The sequence below is a fragment of the Salvia splendens genome, chromosome 6, assembly GCF_004379255.2.
Source record: "Salvia splendens isolate huo1 chromosome 6, SspV2, whole genome shotgun sequence".
Classification (NCBI taxonomy): Eukaryota; Viridiplantae; Streptophyta; class Magnoliopsida; order Lamiales; family Lamiaceae; genus Salvia; species Salvia splendens.
The window spans coordinates 10,353,675-10,369,097 of NC_056037.1; the positions used below are offsets into that span (position 1 = coordinate 10,353,675).

Below are 15,423 nucleotides of genomic sequence, written 5' to 3' on the forward strand. Positions count from 1 at the left end.
TCAAGGTCGAGTTTCCTGAGAGATCTCTGAGAGAAGAACTTGTTCTAGTTGTACATTCTTGCTGATTGGTAGTTTGTAATCTAATTTCCATATTAATACAAGTCACTCGAGTTCTCCCGTGGATGTAGGCTGATTTTGGCCGAACCACGTATATCCGTTGTCATTTCATTTCAAGTTTCGATTCTTGCTCGCGCGTTTCAATTTTGGTGGATAGTTTCACAGTAACAAAGATGATTGATTGTCTTTATTGGTTCCGATCGAAAAAGCATTTAACTTTTAATTAAAAGACACATGAGCAAATTTTGGATGAAGTTTTATTGAATTGGCTTTCCTATTTATATGAACGGAAATTCGTAGTCAACCATGTTAACTCCCGTTGACAATGCATCCATGTAACATTGTATTTCAGTTTTTTTTTAAATAATTTACAACGTGCGAAAAAAAATCCCAAAATGATAAAATTTAATCCAATTACAAATCGTAATCTCTGAGATTTAAGGATCAGATCAAAGCGATCTCCAAACTAAACATGTCTTAGCACTAACCAATTCTCAGATATTAATGTTTAACTAATTATTATACACAATATTCTGGGGTTATAAATTATAATCACGTGCAACAAAATGCTCAACAAGTTTTTAATGCAGTTGTCATGAAGGCAATCGACTGTTTAGCTTTTGTAAATGAGTTTTCAAAGCCATTGGCAAGTCTTTAAAAGAACTAGAGCTGAAATATCTTTGACTTACACTATTAGTTTATAGTAATAAAATGTATATATAATAATTTAATGAACTATGATACTCTATTTAAATTTTTTTCTATTCAAATATCTCAAACCACCAATGACTGGTAAGCAAAAGCACATTAAAACGGCAGCACAACAAACACAATGCTGACCAGAAGAAGAAAAAAAAAGCACCAAAAGTCTAAAATAGAGAAAAGCAAATCAAAAGTGAACTAATAGTGTTAGGCCATCCACGACGCTGTCACTAAACCGTCCCTTAAAATACTATTCGCGGGCCCCACTATACTTTTTTACTCTATCCCTTAACTAAGGGACGGAACCTGCAACCCTCCGTCACTTATCCGTCCCTTAACCGTCCCTTAAATTACTATTCATTCAATTTCATTTTTTAATTTTTTTCCAACATATTCAATTAATAAAAAACAAACTTCATTAAAAATAAAATAACATTAAAACATAAAATTTGAAAAAAAAAAACATAATTAAAAATCCTAAAAAAATTAAAAATACATAATTTAATTTCATCCGCCAAAGTTTGCCCAAATATGCTCCATTACATCATCTTGTAATTGGGCGTGGGCAGTAGAGTCACGTGTCCTTGCCCGAATAGACAACCGTTCTTATATAGACGGATGCACTCCACTTCGAGGCGGACTACTTGCGGTTGAGCTTCCGGGGGCTTCAGGGTCGAACCAATTTCCCGTCTCGGGTCCTTCGTCTTGGACAATCATGTTGTGCAAGATTACGCACGTATACATGATGTCGACCATGCTCTCCATGAACCACGTACGAGCCGGTGCTTTGATAATGTTGAAGCGCGCTTGGAGAACCCCGAACACCCGCTCCACATCCTTCCGAGCAGCCTCCTACTTCTGTGCAAAAAGCGTCTGCTTTGTGTTCACAAGCCTAGTGCACGTCTTCACGAAGGTTGGCCACTTCGGGTAGATGCCGTCGGCAAGATAGTGACACAATTGGATTTTACATGGTTTTAGAGGGTGGTTTTGTATGAATTTGATCATATTTCATCTATTATTAGGCGTGTTTACATCTACTTCTGTATTATGTTGGTATATTGACAATTTTGTTAAGAATGTGTAGAAAAATGTGCAAAATAGGTGGATGTGCAGCAGTCTTGGCTTAAGACAATTTTACTGGAGATTTTGAAGTCCAATCAACCCCCAATGTACATCTATCTCTTCGTCTTCGAAAGAGCTTCGCGTAGGTACCTCACACGCCCCAATTGAAGTTCGGATGAGAGAGATATGGCCGTTTTACGAACACTGTGTTGAACAGAAAATCTCACGCGGCCGGGTGAATTATTACCCTGTAAATCCACCCGGCCGGGTGTCTCAAATGGAGCAGAATCTGGTCAAAAATCATCACCCGGCCGGGTGAATTTTACCCTTTATAATTCCACCCGGCCGGGTACGTTGTTTTGACGTATTTTTATGCCAAAACGCGATTTTTGAAGGGGATTAAGAGGAGAAGAAGCCTAGGGTTCATTCCACACCACACCTAACGCCTCCTACACTCACACACCACCCCAAGCACACCTTTGAGAGAAAATTGAAGATTGAAGACTTCCAATCGGGAGATTGAAGTCACCTATCCATCGATTGATCTCACAGGAGTCTTACTATCTTTACTTCATGTATTTGTTGAATTCATTTATTTTGAACATGGTTTTCTCTATAAACATGAGTAGCTAAACATCTCTTGTAGAATTCTTGGTGATGATGCACTGATTTCATAGTTTTTATCCGATTGATTTTGTTCTTGCCTTGCTCTTGTAGTTATTTGATTATTCTTGGGTTTATTCCTTTCAATTGCTTGATCACCACTTGATTGTGTAGGATTAATTAGATTAATCGGGAGATGAAATAATTAATCCGGAAAGAAGAATAATTCACACCTTAATACAATAGAACTCGGGAGAGGTCATTGACCTAATCGAGCTTTTGGGAGTTAGGAGTTTAGGATTAGAAGGGGACTTCGATCCTAGCACCTAATCTACAGGTTTCTCACCTCGGGAGGGGGTTTAATCTATAATTGTGGTCGGCTTAGTAACTCTAGAGACACCAAAAGGTAAAGCGAATTGACTGGATAAGAGATTGGAATTGTGCATCGGATCCTTGAGTTCTGCAATTTTCTCCATATTATCTTTTCACATCCTTTTTACACCGTGTTTCCTTGTTCTTAATTGTTGCTTGCTTACTATATGCTTTTATTAGTTGTTAGAACAAGCCAATCTTTTCTTGATTGTCTAGATAGTAGTTGATTTTTGTTCGTGGTAGTTAAGTGATACAAAATTGTCTCTGTGGGATACGATACTCTTGCTTACTAATTGCTACACTAGCCCCGTACACTTGCGGGTATCACTTGTGTTAAAATAAGTTGAGTCAGATAGTACCCCATTTTATAGCGTCGGTTGTTAGAGGTGAAGTTGATGGCCGGCGCTTTACCATCCAAAACTTCGGCGAAGAGGTCGGATTGGTGGAGCACGTTTATGTCGTTGTTCGAGCCGGGGACCCCGAAGTACGCATGTCAGATCCATAGCCGGTAGTCGGCAATGGCCTCGAGTATAACGGTGGGGTGGATGCCTTTGTGGCCGCTCGTGTACGACCCCCTCCACGCCACCGGACAATTCTTCCATTGCCAGTGCATGCAATCGACGCTGCCAAGCATCCCGGGGAATCTGTGCACTTCTTCGTGAAGGTGGAGCAGGAACTGGCAATCTGTCGTGCTTGGCTTCCGGAGAAATTCGTCCGTGAAGGCTGCCCGGACGCCTTTGCAGAATTGGAGTAAGCACATTCTCCTAGTGATGTCTTCAATGTAGAGGTATTCGTCGAACACATCCGCCGTTTGTCCTGTCGCAAGCTGACGAATTGCTGCAGTACATTTCTGCAGCGTCGTGTGGCTGGCACGGCCGACGGCGTCTAAACTTTCTTGGAAGAACTCTTCTCGGGCCGCCAATGTATTTGCGATGTGGAGAAATAGCGATCGCCGCATGCGGAAACGGCGACGGAAGTAGGTATCTCCCTACACCGAGTTATCGCAGAAGTAGTCGCGAACTAACCTTGCGGTGGCTTCCTCCCAGTTACAATGGATGTAAGTCCGGGAGCGTCTTTGGGGCGGCGCAGCTTCCTCCACTTCCCGGCGTCGATCTTCTTCAAGTGATTCTTCCATTATTTGACGCATTTGCTCATATGGATCCAAGAGATCGATTAAATTTGGGGGAAGAATAAAAGAGGGATGATTTGTGTAACATCCCGAATTATAGGCACCAATAAAAGGTTTGGATATGTGGTGAGGAATAGTAGTTAAGTTAAACCGTAAGGTATAAATTTGATACGAAATGCCGATTAGTCAATTTTCGGCAATTTCTTTTGTCCGTGTAAAATCATAAATCGAAGCTAAGGGGTAATAATTTTATAAATTACAAATTATGGCCTAGAATAATTGTTGATAATGTGAGGAATTGTTTTGGGCCATTTGAAGGTAATTAAAAAAATTTCTATCGCCGATAATTTCAGTTTTTAACGAAAACGATCGGCGAAACTTTTGAAGATATAGACAGGAATAATTTTGCCTTAAACTAGAATTTAAATGCTAAATGATGATATAAAGAGTTCCTAAATATGATATCATATGATAGGGCAATAAAATGTTACAAGATAATTAATTTATTTAAAAACTAACTAAATAATTAAATAATGATTAGAATTCTCTAGAGAATTCTTTTGTCTATCATCAACTCCAAACCCCCCCTCATTTCAGCCACAAGCACGTCCTCCCCCTCTCCATGGAAGACCAAAAGCTTAAGCTTTTTAATTTCCAAATATTTGTCATTTAATCGGTAAATCGATCGGGTAATCTTGTATCCGCCAGCAAATCGAGGTAGCCCTTTCTTCCTATTCTATTTTTATACCTTGAACTTGAGTATATGTTGATGTTGAAGGGCTGAAATTTCATTCACTCGGGGGTAGGAAAACTAACCGATTAAATTTCGATATATTGACGTTTACGCGATCATAGGCCTTCATTTGTCGTTGTTTGATATTTGAATTAGAAGTTTGATTACATGGATGTGAATTTGGATGAATATTGAACAGGGGGGGAGCTGAATTGATGATATTTGATGTGGAATGGTTGGGTTTGAGATAAAAGCTTGAGAAGAATCAAACTCTCTAATCTGCCGCCTCCTAGTTTGAATTATTAAGCATTTTAAGAAAGGTTACAACTTTTGTTTAACAATTTTAAAAATAACTATATTTAGTCTTGAGGTCCCCTGAATTTTATGGAGAATTTAGGAGTTCAGTTACTGCATGTATAAATTGTTAAGACAATACCGCCGGAAACTGTCAAAATTGTGGTAAACTGCCATATTTTAGTATGTTCTATCCGAATTATTCAGGGCATTTAAGATCAATGAAAACTTGATTTCATAATTTCTAAATTAACTATAAGGTGTCTCGTTGTTCTCTGAATTTTGTGACTAATTAAAGAGTACAAATACTATTTATAAAAATTGTGTAGAAAATGTTGCCAGAAACTGTTCGATTTTGTTAGTCTCTGGTAAAAGGAGAATATCTCTCAAACCATTAGAAATTTTTGAATGAATCTTGTTGGATTATAAACTATACTTCTTTGGGCATTTAAAAATATTAGGTCAAGCCTCTAAATCCTTCCGAATGAATATAGAATTTTTATGACGAATCAGTCCAGTGCAGTTGTATAGTTAGATGATTTAAGTTAATATAGCAAATTAATTTATTTAGATGATTTAATGATGAAAACATGATCATGGGTAAATATGAGTTATTAATTGGTACGCTATTTATATTATGCATAAAGCGAAGGAGCATATAGTGCGTTTTGATCACAAAGGAGTGGATTTAGAGGGTAGAGAAGTATCAAGGTGAAATAGGCTTATGTTCATAAGCCTGCGAGGTAGCGTATCCTCTCTATGGTTTTCGATTCTTTAGGTTGAGATGATGTGTGCTATAATGTGATTATATGTGAGATGTTTAAATAATGTGCTTAAATATGCTTATAATTTAATATGTGGATTATTATGATTCTTATTAATTTTAATATGAATGATCTGTGGAAAAAAAAATGGTACGAATATGAATAAAGACAATGGATATGATATGCAATGAAGTGTAATAAATTATGAAGATCTGAATAATGTGAAATATGTCTGAATGGATTATGAAAAAAAATATCTGAATATATATGAAAAAGAGTGTCTGTGAATTCGATAAGAATGATTATCTGAAGTGATATTTGGAAATGGAATAAATGTGAAAAAGAGATTTGAAAGAAGAATATGAAATAAAACGTCCTGTTTGCTTGGTCATATGTGTTGGGTACAATTGGCATGCCATAGGACAGCAGCGCTGCATTATCTGTGATCACTCGTCTTCTGGATAACCGAAGCGAGGATCGTCTGTTATCTGATGGGCCCCTATCTGATCTGTCTGATCTGCACCCTAATGGGTGGTCTAATTATCTGTCCGCACCCTCATGGGTGGTCTGATTATATGTCTGCACCCTCATGGGTGGTCTGATTATCTGTCTGCACCCTATGGGTGGTCTGTGCGGAGTCCTCTCGAGGACAAAATCCGCGTCTGCATCTGATTCTATTTCTGATCTGGTCCGTGTACCCTGCCTGAAACCAAGTAGATATTGGGGCTATAAGATAAAATAATATCTGATGATTTCTGAATAAATGATCTGTAATATATGATAAGATAAGAAAAAATTAATATCTGATGACTTGTGAATAAAGGATCTGTAATATGTGATATGTGATTTGTGAAATATGATATATGATATGATTGTTGATCAGTCCTCACGGAGGAAATGATATTTTATGTTGAACGGTCCCCGCTCGGGGTAATTAACACGGAAGAATAGTATACGAAAATAAATGGTAAAATGAGAAAAATGTGATACGAAATGATATATGATGATATGCGAAATCTGGAGAAACCAAAGCTATAAGATACAATGAAAATGTTGTAGTATAGAAATAAATATATGAATATGTTATCAAGAGACCATAAGAGAAATATGACGAGGATGATATGATGAATATATATGGGTATCTGAACAGGTATGCTTTGGTGTGAAAATTCTGAGAATTTGGAATATATATATTGTAATAATAAGTCAAGATAATAAGGAAATGGCATTAAGAATGAAATCTCTGAAGAGACATGAGTAAGAATATATGGAAAAGTTGTATGACGATAATACAAATAAGTTTGATATAATGTGATTGTAAGTAATTTTGGAAATCTGTGAAATTGAAATGAAAACAAGCAAAAGATTAAAAAGGAAATAATGTAGTTATTATAGTTACTATTGTCTTAGCTGAGAGGGTTGGATTCTGTAGTTTGGATATTGCTACTGGGCTTTCGAGCTCACTCCCCCTCTTTCCCCCCTGCAGGTTAGAGTCGACATTATGTCAGTGGTGTTGCGCAGCTTTGCATCTTTGGCGAGTCACTGGTGGTCAACTTGGTTTAGTAGTCGTGGCATGTTATGTAATAGTTTAATCTTTAACCTTCCGCTGGATAAATGTTAAGTCTTTAAATGTAATAGATTTTAATTATGCTTTTAAGCTAAAAAGAAAAAGGAAAAATTTCAGCACGGGTTTTCGATACTGAAACGTGACATCACTTATTCGGTGGGTTACCTACCGGGTAAGGGGTGTTACAAGTTTTGGTATCAGAGCCTAGGTTTAGGCGGTTATGGAAAGAAGTGATTCAGTAAAGTGTGTAGAAACATGCCACATAGGTTTAATTGTCTGTTAGTACCAGTGACTCGATGCAGCTGCTTATATCTAAAGTGGAAAGAAGTTAACAAGGTACGGGACATAGTTTCCCGTGTGACCGAGAAAGATGTTATATGGGACTGGCCACCCCATATAGCTCTAATCTCGGTAGCGTCGGTATGTGTAAAAGATTTAAAAAAAAATTCAGGGAGGATGGGTCTGAAAATGTTGATGAAAAGTATGTCCTAATGAAAGATACTAATAAATATATGCAGATTATGAAAGAGTATAAGTAAAAGAGAAGAAAATGAGTTAAAGGAATGATATGGAAAGAAAGTAAGTTATAGACTAAGTGACCATCATGATATAAAAGTGTAACACGAAAATTCACAAAGGTATGTGGATTGTCTGATATAAGATGGATTAAGAGTCATAAAGTAATATCCTATAATGATAAACAAAAGTATAGAAATATGTGAAAGGAAATGTGTTTGGCAAAATGATAAATATTGATATGAAAACATATGAAACTATAAGGCATTATATGAATAAAACCATAAATGTGCGAATGAGAAAATGCGACGAATAAGAAATAAATGATATGATCTGAACATGTGTGCCCCTATATGGATTACATGTGTACTTCGAATCGGGCAATATGAGATATGACGTGATGTGATGGAAATATGAACTGAATAATCGTGCAAGACAATAAATTATATGATTGGAAATGTGAAATCCGTGAGAATTATGTGTGCGCTCGAATACGAGCTATATAAATGTTAGAACCGAATGATGATTCAGAAATGAAATGAAAAATGGGAATGTATGCTCTAAGCGAGCTGTATAGTATATGATAAGATATGTCTAAAAATATGAGTTTGAAATGAGCTATATGATATAAAATGGTATTCTGGTTGAAAGTGTTGTCTGTGATCTGTAAATGTGTTAGTTATGGATAAGAATGAGTTTTGAAAATAAATATGGTTGTTGATGAATACTGACTTGATATTTGAATTATGTTGTGATTTGGTGGTTTGATTTGATAATCTGTGATTAACATTGTATCTTGTTGGTTTTGGGGAAGCACTGGTTATAGAGAAAACGCTGCCCAATTTTTGCTAGAAATTGATCAGATAAATTAATACGAAGTTGTGGTAAATAAACTGATAAGTGATAATACATGAAGAGAATGATGTTACATGATGACTTAAGAAAGGAAAAAGGGAAAAGATAAGAAGTGTTGTGAATGATAATAAAGGAAAACGTAATGAAATGATGATATGTGGAAAGTGAAATGCACCCTTCGTCGGCTATAAGTGCCCGAATAGGGACTATGCAATTGGGACTATACAATATATGATGAGTATGTGAATTATACATATGCGTGATGAATATGATATGTGCGCCTCATGTGGACAAAGAAAAGATGCAAATAACATGGAAATTACTATGTAAAGAAATGATAATGTGACAAATGTGCTTGAAATATATTAGAGATAATGATAATGTTATTATGTGATCGCAAAATGTGGCTATGTGTTAAGATGTGATTATGTGATTTTGTATGTCATTCTGTGTTTGGTTATGGAAGTGAGGATACGCTATGTAGATGAGGATATAGGATGTCGTGGAATGGCATACGTATATGCGACGCTTATAGGAATGATGTAAACCCGAGGGAATTTCGAGGACGAAATTCCTTTTAGGGGGGATGAGTTGTAACATCCCGAATTATAGGCACCAATAAAAGGTTTGGATATGTGGTGAGGAATAGTAGTTAAGTTAAACCGTAAGGTATAAATTTGATACGAAATGCCGATTAGTCAATTTTCGGCAATTTCTTTTGTCCGTGTAAAATCATAAATCGAAGCTAAGGGGTAATAATTTTATAAATTACAAATTATGGCCTAGAATAATTGTTGATAATGTGAGGAATTGTTTTGGGCCATTTGAAGGTAATTAAAAAAATTTCTATCGCCGATAATTTCAGTTTTTAACGAAAACGATCGGCGAAACTTTTGAAGATATAGACAGGAATAATTTTGCCTTAAACTAGAATTTAAATGCTAAATGATGATATAAAGAGTTCCTAAATATGATATCATATGATAGGGCAATAAAATGTTACAAGATAATTAATTTATTTAAAAACTAACTAAATAATTAAATAATGATTAGAATTCTCTAGAGAATTCTTTTGTCTATCATCAACTCCAAACCCCCCCTCATTTCAGCCACAAGCACGTCCTCCCCCTCTCCATGGAAGACCAAAAGCTTAAGCTTTTTAATTTCCAAATATTTGTCATTTAATCGGTAAATCGATCGGGTAATCTTGTATCCGCCAGCAAATCGAGGTAGCCCTTTCTTCCTATTCTATTTTTATACCTTGAACTTGAGTATATGTTGATGTTGAAGGGCTGAAATTTCATTCACTCGGGGGTAGGAAAACTAACCGATTAAATTTCGATATATTGACGTTTACGCGATCATAGGCCTTCATTTGTCGTTGTTTGATATTTGAATTAGAAGTTTGATTACATGGATGTGAATTTGGATGAATATTGAACAGGGGGGGAGCTGAATTGATGATATTTGATGTGGAATGGTTGGGTTTGAGATAAAAGCTTGAGAAGAATCAAACTCTCTAATCTGCCGCCTCCTAGTTTGAATTATTAAGCATTTTAAGAAAGGTTACAACTTTTGTTTAACAATTTTAAAAATAACTATATTTAGTCTTGAGGTCCCCTGAATTTTATGGAGAATTTAGGAGTTCAGTTACTGCATGTATAAATTGTTAAGACAATACCGCCGGAAACTGTCAAAATTGTGGTAAACTGCCATATTTTAGTATGTTCTATCCGAATTATTCAGGGCATTTAAGATCAATGAAAACTTGATTTCATAATTTCTAAATTAACTATAAGGTGTCTCGTTGTTCTCTGAATTTTGTGACTAATTAAAGAGTACAAATACTATTTATAAAAATTGTGTAGAAAATGTTGCCAGAAACTGTTCGATTTTGTTAGTCTCTGGTAAAAGGAGAATATCTCTCAAACCATTAGAAATTTTTGAATGAATCTTGTTGGATTATAAACTATACTTCTTTGGGCATTTAAAAATATTAGGTCAAGCCTCTAAATCCTTCCGAATGAATATAGAATTTTTATGACGAATCAGTCCAGTGCAGTTGTATAGTTAGATGATTTAAGTTAATATAGCAAATTAATTTATTTAGATGATTTAATGATGAAAACATGATCATGGGTAAATATGAGTTATTAATTGGTACGCTATTTATATTATGCATAAAGCGAAGGAGCATATAGTGCGTTTTGATCACAAAGGAGTGGATTTAGAGGGTAGAGAAGTATCAAGGTGAAATAGGCTTATGTTCATAAGCCTGCGAGGTAGCGTATCCTCTCTATGGTTTTCGATTCTTTAGGTTGAGATGATGTGTGCTATAATGTGATTATATGTGAGATGTTTAAATAATGTGCTTAAATATGCTTATAATTTAATATGTGGATTATTATGATTCTTATTAATTTTAATATGAATGATCTGTGGAAAAATGGTACGAATATGAATAAAAGACAATGGATATGATATGCAATGAAGTGTAATAAATTATGAAGATCTGAATAATGTGAAATATGTCTGAATGGATTATGAAAAAAAATATCTGAATATATATGAAAAAGAGTGTCTGTGAATTCGATAAGAATGATTATCTGAAGTGATATTTGGAAATGGAATAAATGTGAAAAAGAGATTTGAAAGAAGAATATGAAATAAAACGTCCTGTTTGCTTGGTCATATGTGTTGGGTACAATTGGCATGCCATAGGACAGCAGCGCTGCATTATCTGTGATCACTCGTCTTCTGGATAACCGAAGCGAGGATCGTCTGTTATCTGATGGGCCCCTATCTGATCTGTCTGATCTGCACCCTAATGGGTGGTCTAATTATCTGTCCGCACCCTCATGGGTGGTCTGATTATATGTCTGCACCCTCATGGGTGGTCTGATTATCTGTCTGCACCCTATGGGTGGTCTGTGCGGAGTCCTCTCGAGGACAAAATCCGCGTCTGCATCTGATTCTATTTCTGATCTGGTCCGTGTACCCTGCCTGAAACCAAGTAGATATTGGGGCTATAAGATAAAATAATATCTGATGATTTCTGAATAAATGATCTGTAATATATGATAAGATAAGAAAAAATTAATATCTGATGACTTGTGAATAAAGGATCTGTAATATGTGATATGTGATTTGTGAAATATGATATATGATATGATTGTTGATCAGTCCTCACGGAGGAAATGATATTTTATGTTGAACGGTCCCCGCTCGGGGTAATTAACACGGAAGAATAGTATACGAAAATAAATGGTAAAATGAGAAAAATGTGATACGAAATGATATATGATGATATGCGAAATCTGGAGAAACCAAAGCTATAAGATACAATGAAAATGTTGTAGTATAGAAATAAATATATGAATATGTTATCAAGAGACCATAAGAGAAATATGACGAGGATGATATGATGAATATATATGGGTATCTGAACAGGTATGCTTTGGTGTGAAAATTCTGAGAATTTGGAATATATATATTGTAATAATAAGTCAAGATAATAAGGAAATGGCATTAAGAATGAAATCTCTGAAGAGACATGAGTAAGAATATATGGAAAAGTTGTATGACGATAATACAAATAAGTTTGATATAATGTGATTGTAAGTAATTTTGGAAATCTGTGAAATTGAAATGAAAACAAGCAAAAGATTAAAAAGGAAATAATGTAGTTATTATAGTTACTATTGTCTTAGCTGAGAGGGTTGGATTCTGTAGTTTGGATATTGCTACTGGGCTTTCGAGCTCACTCCCCCTCTTTCCCCCCTGCAGGTTAGAGTCGACATTATGTCAGTGGTGTTGCGCAGCTTTGCATCTTTGGCGAGTCACTGGTGGTCAACTTGGTTTAGTAGTCGTGGCATGTTATGTAATAGTTTAATCTTTAACCTTCCGCTGGATAAATGTTAAGTCTTTAAATGTAATAGATTTTAATTATGCTTTTAAGCTAAAAAGAAAAAGGAAAAATTTCAGCACGGGTTTTCGATACTGAAACGTGACATCACTTATTCGGTGGGTTACCTACCGGGTAAGGGGTGTTACAATTTGAGATGAAAATTGGAGAGGAAATTGAGATGATTTGGGAAGAATAGATGTGTAGTTGTGTGTGAAATGAGGATGCATTATGATTATTTATAGAGTAAAAATATAAAAAAAAATTAAAAAAAATTGGAAAACGGCTAGAAAACCGTTTTCCACTTTTTAATTTTTTTTATTTCGAATTTTAAAAAAAAATGATTTATTGCGTCAGCGTGACGAATCTCACTCGCGGGCCGGCGAATGGGCGTCACGCATGGCCCGGGAGCGCGTGGTGAGCTCCCGCGACGTGGCGAGCCGTCCCGTGCCGTGTCTCGACGTGATGGGCGATCCGGCGAGACGGTGACGGGATGAGACGCTGCAACGCGTCCTGCCACCGTTCCGTCACAGAGTAACGAGATTCGGGCCACTCGCGTAACGCGTTGCGGGTGGCCTTATGTGCACCTATCTAAAAATTTTGAAAAAAAAATTAATTGAGTGTTTTCATGGCTGTTAAAGTTTAGAAATTTTTATTATTATTTTATTTTAGTTTTAGTTTTTGTTTCTGCCTGCCTAGAAGGCAAGCGGAATTTTTAATCTCCCTAGATTCGATCCAGTTAAATTTTCTCAATTTAGTTTTTCTTCCATTTACAAAGCTCTACTTATATAATGCGAATCAACTATATTCCAAGCATAATCAGACTATGGTATAAAATTATAGATGTAATTTGAAATTAAAGTAAAACAAGTGAATAATAGAAAACAAGAAACGTACTCAATCGGATATTGTACACATTGTTTAGTTTATAATCAAGCTCATGCGTAAATTGGTCAACAAAATTAGACGATGAACAATACAAATTGCCCAATAATTTCTTTCATAACCTAACATTGAACTTGACATACTTGTTCGTTATTTTACTTGACTATAGCGTTATAATTGTTGACTGTGGTTATAATTATACTCCGGTGAAGCCTATATTTTCAATGTAGGTTAGAATTGTGATAAACACATCATCCACTTTATTTATATTGAAAACCTTAATAATAATATTTCATAGGTCTCAATCAACATTGGTTATCTACTTTATTTATTTATTGTAATCGGGAGAAGCGTGGGGGTTATCTATTAACCCTAATTGAGCTCTGCCGTGTAGAATGTTTACTTTGATTAATGAATACCCTATTCGTCCTTGGAAAGCATGAACAATTTCCTTATTAGTTTATCTCTGATATCACGTTCGCATGCATTTTGAAGTTTAGGTCCCTGCACTTGCTACATGCATATATACACAGAGGTAGACGCCGGATTGAACATTCAAAATTTTAAAAACAAGTAATATTAATACTACGTTATTTTGTGATATACATAAGTGTAACAAATAACTTAATATAAACTATTCAATTCGAAAATGGGTGGTTCACACTGATTCCAAAAAAGTAACATTTTTGGACCAAAGTATATCATCTTCGATAGCCGGAAGGAAATTTGAGTCATTGCATAATTAAAAGGAGCGGGTAATTCACGTATTCAAGCATCGCATATTCACTTTCTCTCTTTTATAAATTATTTTAAAGCTTTAAATTTTACATAACTCTTTCAATTAAAATTATTTTTTTACAAAAAAAAATATTCAAATTAAAAATAATTTTACCAGAATTCTAACAAAAATCTAATTGGATATGTTCACATGAAGTATTTATATGTAATCTCAAAAATATTAATAATGAAATGGTAAGAAATACGGAGTAATAATTTTGCTGGCTAAAACTGATTCATTTCGAATGAAAAATGATATTGTGATCAGTATTACTAGTATTCTCTAAAGTTCCCATTAATTTAGAATATAAATTTTTTTCCCCTAAAATGTATTATTGGCATTTATAAATCAAGGTTAATTTTCACGTCTAAATTAAAGCCTAGTGGCGTGCTGAGACAGAATTTGCGATAGTCAGATTAATGTTATTAATGGTGTTTATAAATAAAAAATTTACCTGACAGTCATCAGAATATTCTAGTTAAGAATCTTGGTTTCTTTAGAATTTTTGGCAAAATGAGTAAACGACATGATGTTGTTGTAGTTAATGCTAGTCTTCTCTAAATTAAGAAAATGGATACTGCACAAGAATTGTGCGAATAAAAGATTTACTTAGGCCACCCGCTACGCGTTACGCGGGTGGCTCGAATCCCGTCCCTCCGTGACGAGACGAGCGCGGGACGCGTTGCAGCGTCCAGTCTCGTCCCCAGCCCGCCGAGACGCCCGGCTCGTCGAGACAGCCCGCGAGCAGTCTCGCCACGCGCGCGCGACGTGGCGCCCTCCGGCGCGATGTGTGACGCCCACTCGCCGGCCCGGCAGTGGGTTTCGTCACTCTGAAGCAATAAATCAATTTTTTTAAATGATTTATTTAATAATAAAAAAATTAAATTCGAAACGGTAATATTACCGTTTTTCGACCATTTTCCCAATTTTTTATTTTTTTAATTTTTTTACTCTATAAATACTTCTATTTCATCCTCATTTTACACACAAACACACATCTATTCTTCTCAAATCATCTCTCTTTCCACTCCAATTTTCATCTCGAATCAACTCTTTTATTCTTCCCCCAAAGTTAATCGATCTAATGGATCCATATGAGCAATTGCATCGAATAATGGAAGAATCACTTGAAGAAGATCGACGTTGGGAGGCGGAGGAAGCCGCGCCGCCCCAAAGACGCTCCCGGACTTACATCCATCGTA

General features: G+C 35.7%; 1 long non-coding RNA gene across 1 annotated transcript; it reads left to right on the plus strand.

Annotated features, from left to right (window-relative positions):
• The first annotated feature begins 4,011 nt into the window (after positions 1-4,011).
• On the plus strand, positions 4,012-12,640 carry LOC121807296. The gene is made up of 5 exons (XR_006051791.1): positions 4,012-4,642; positions 5,600-5,695; positions 7,203-9,883; positions 10,841-10,936; positions 12,441-12,640. It is a non-coding gene; the product is annotated as an uncharacterized LOC121807296 (long non-coding RNA).
• Positions 12,641-15,423: the final 2,783 nt, after the last annotated feature.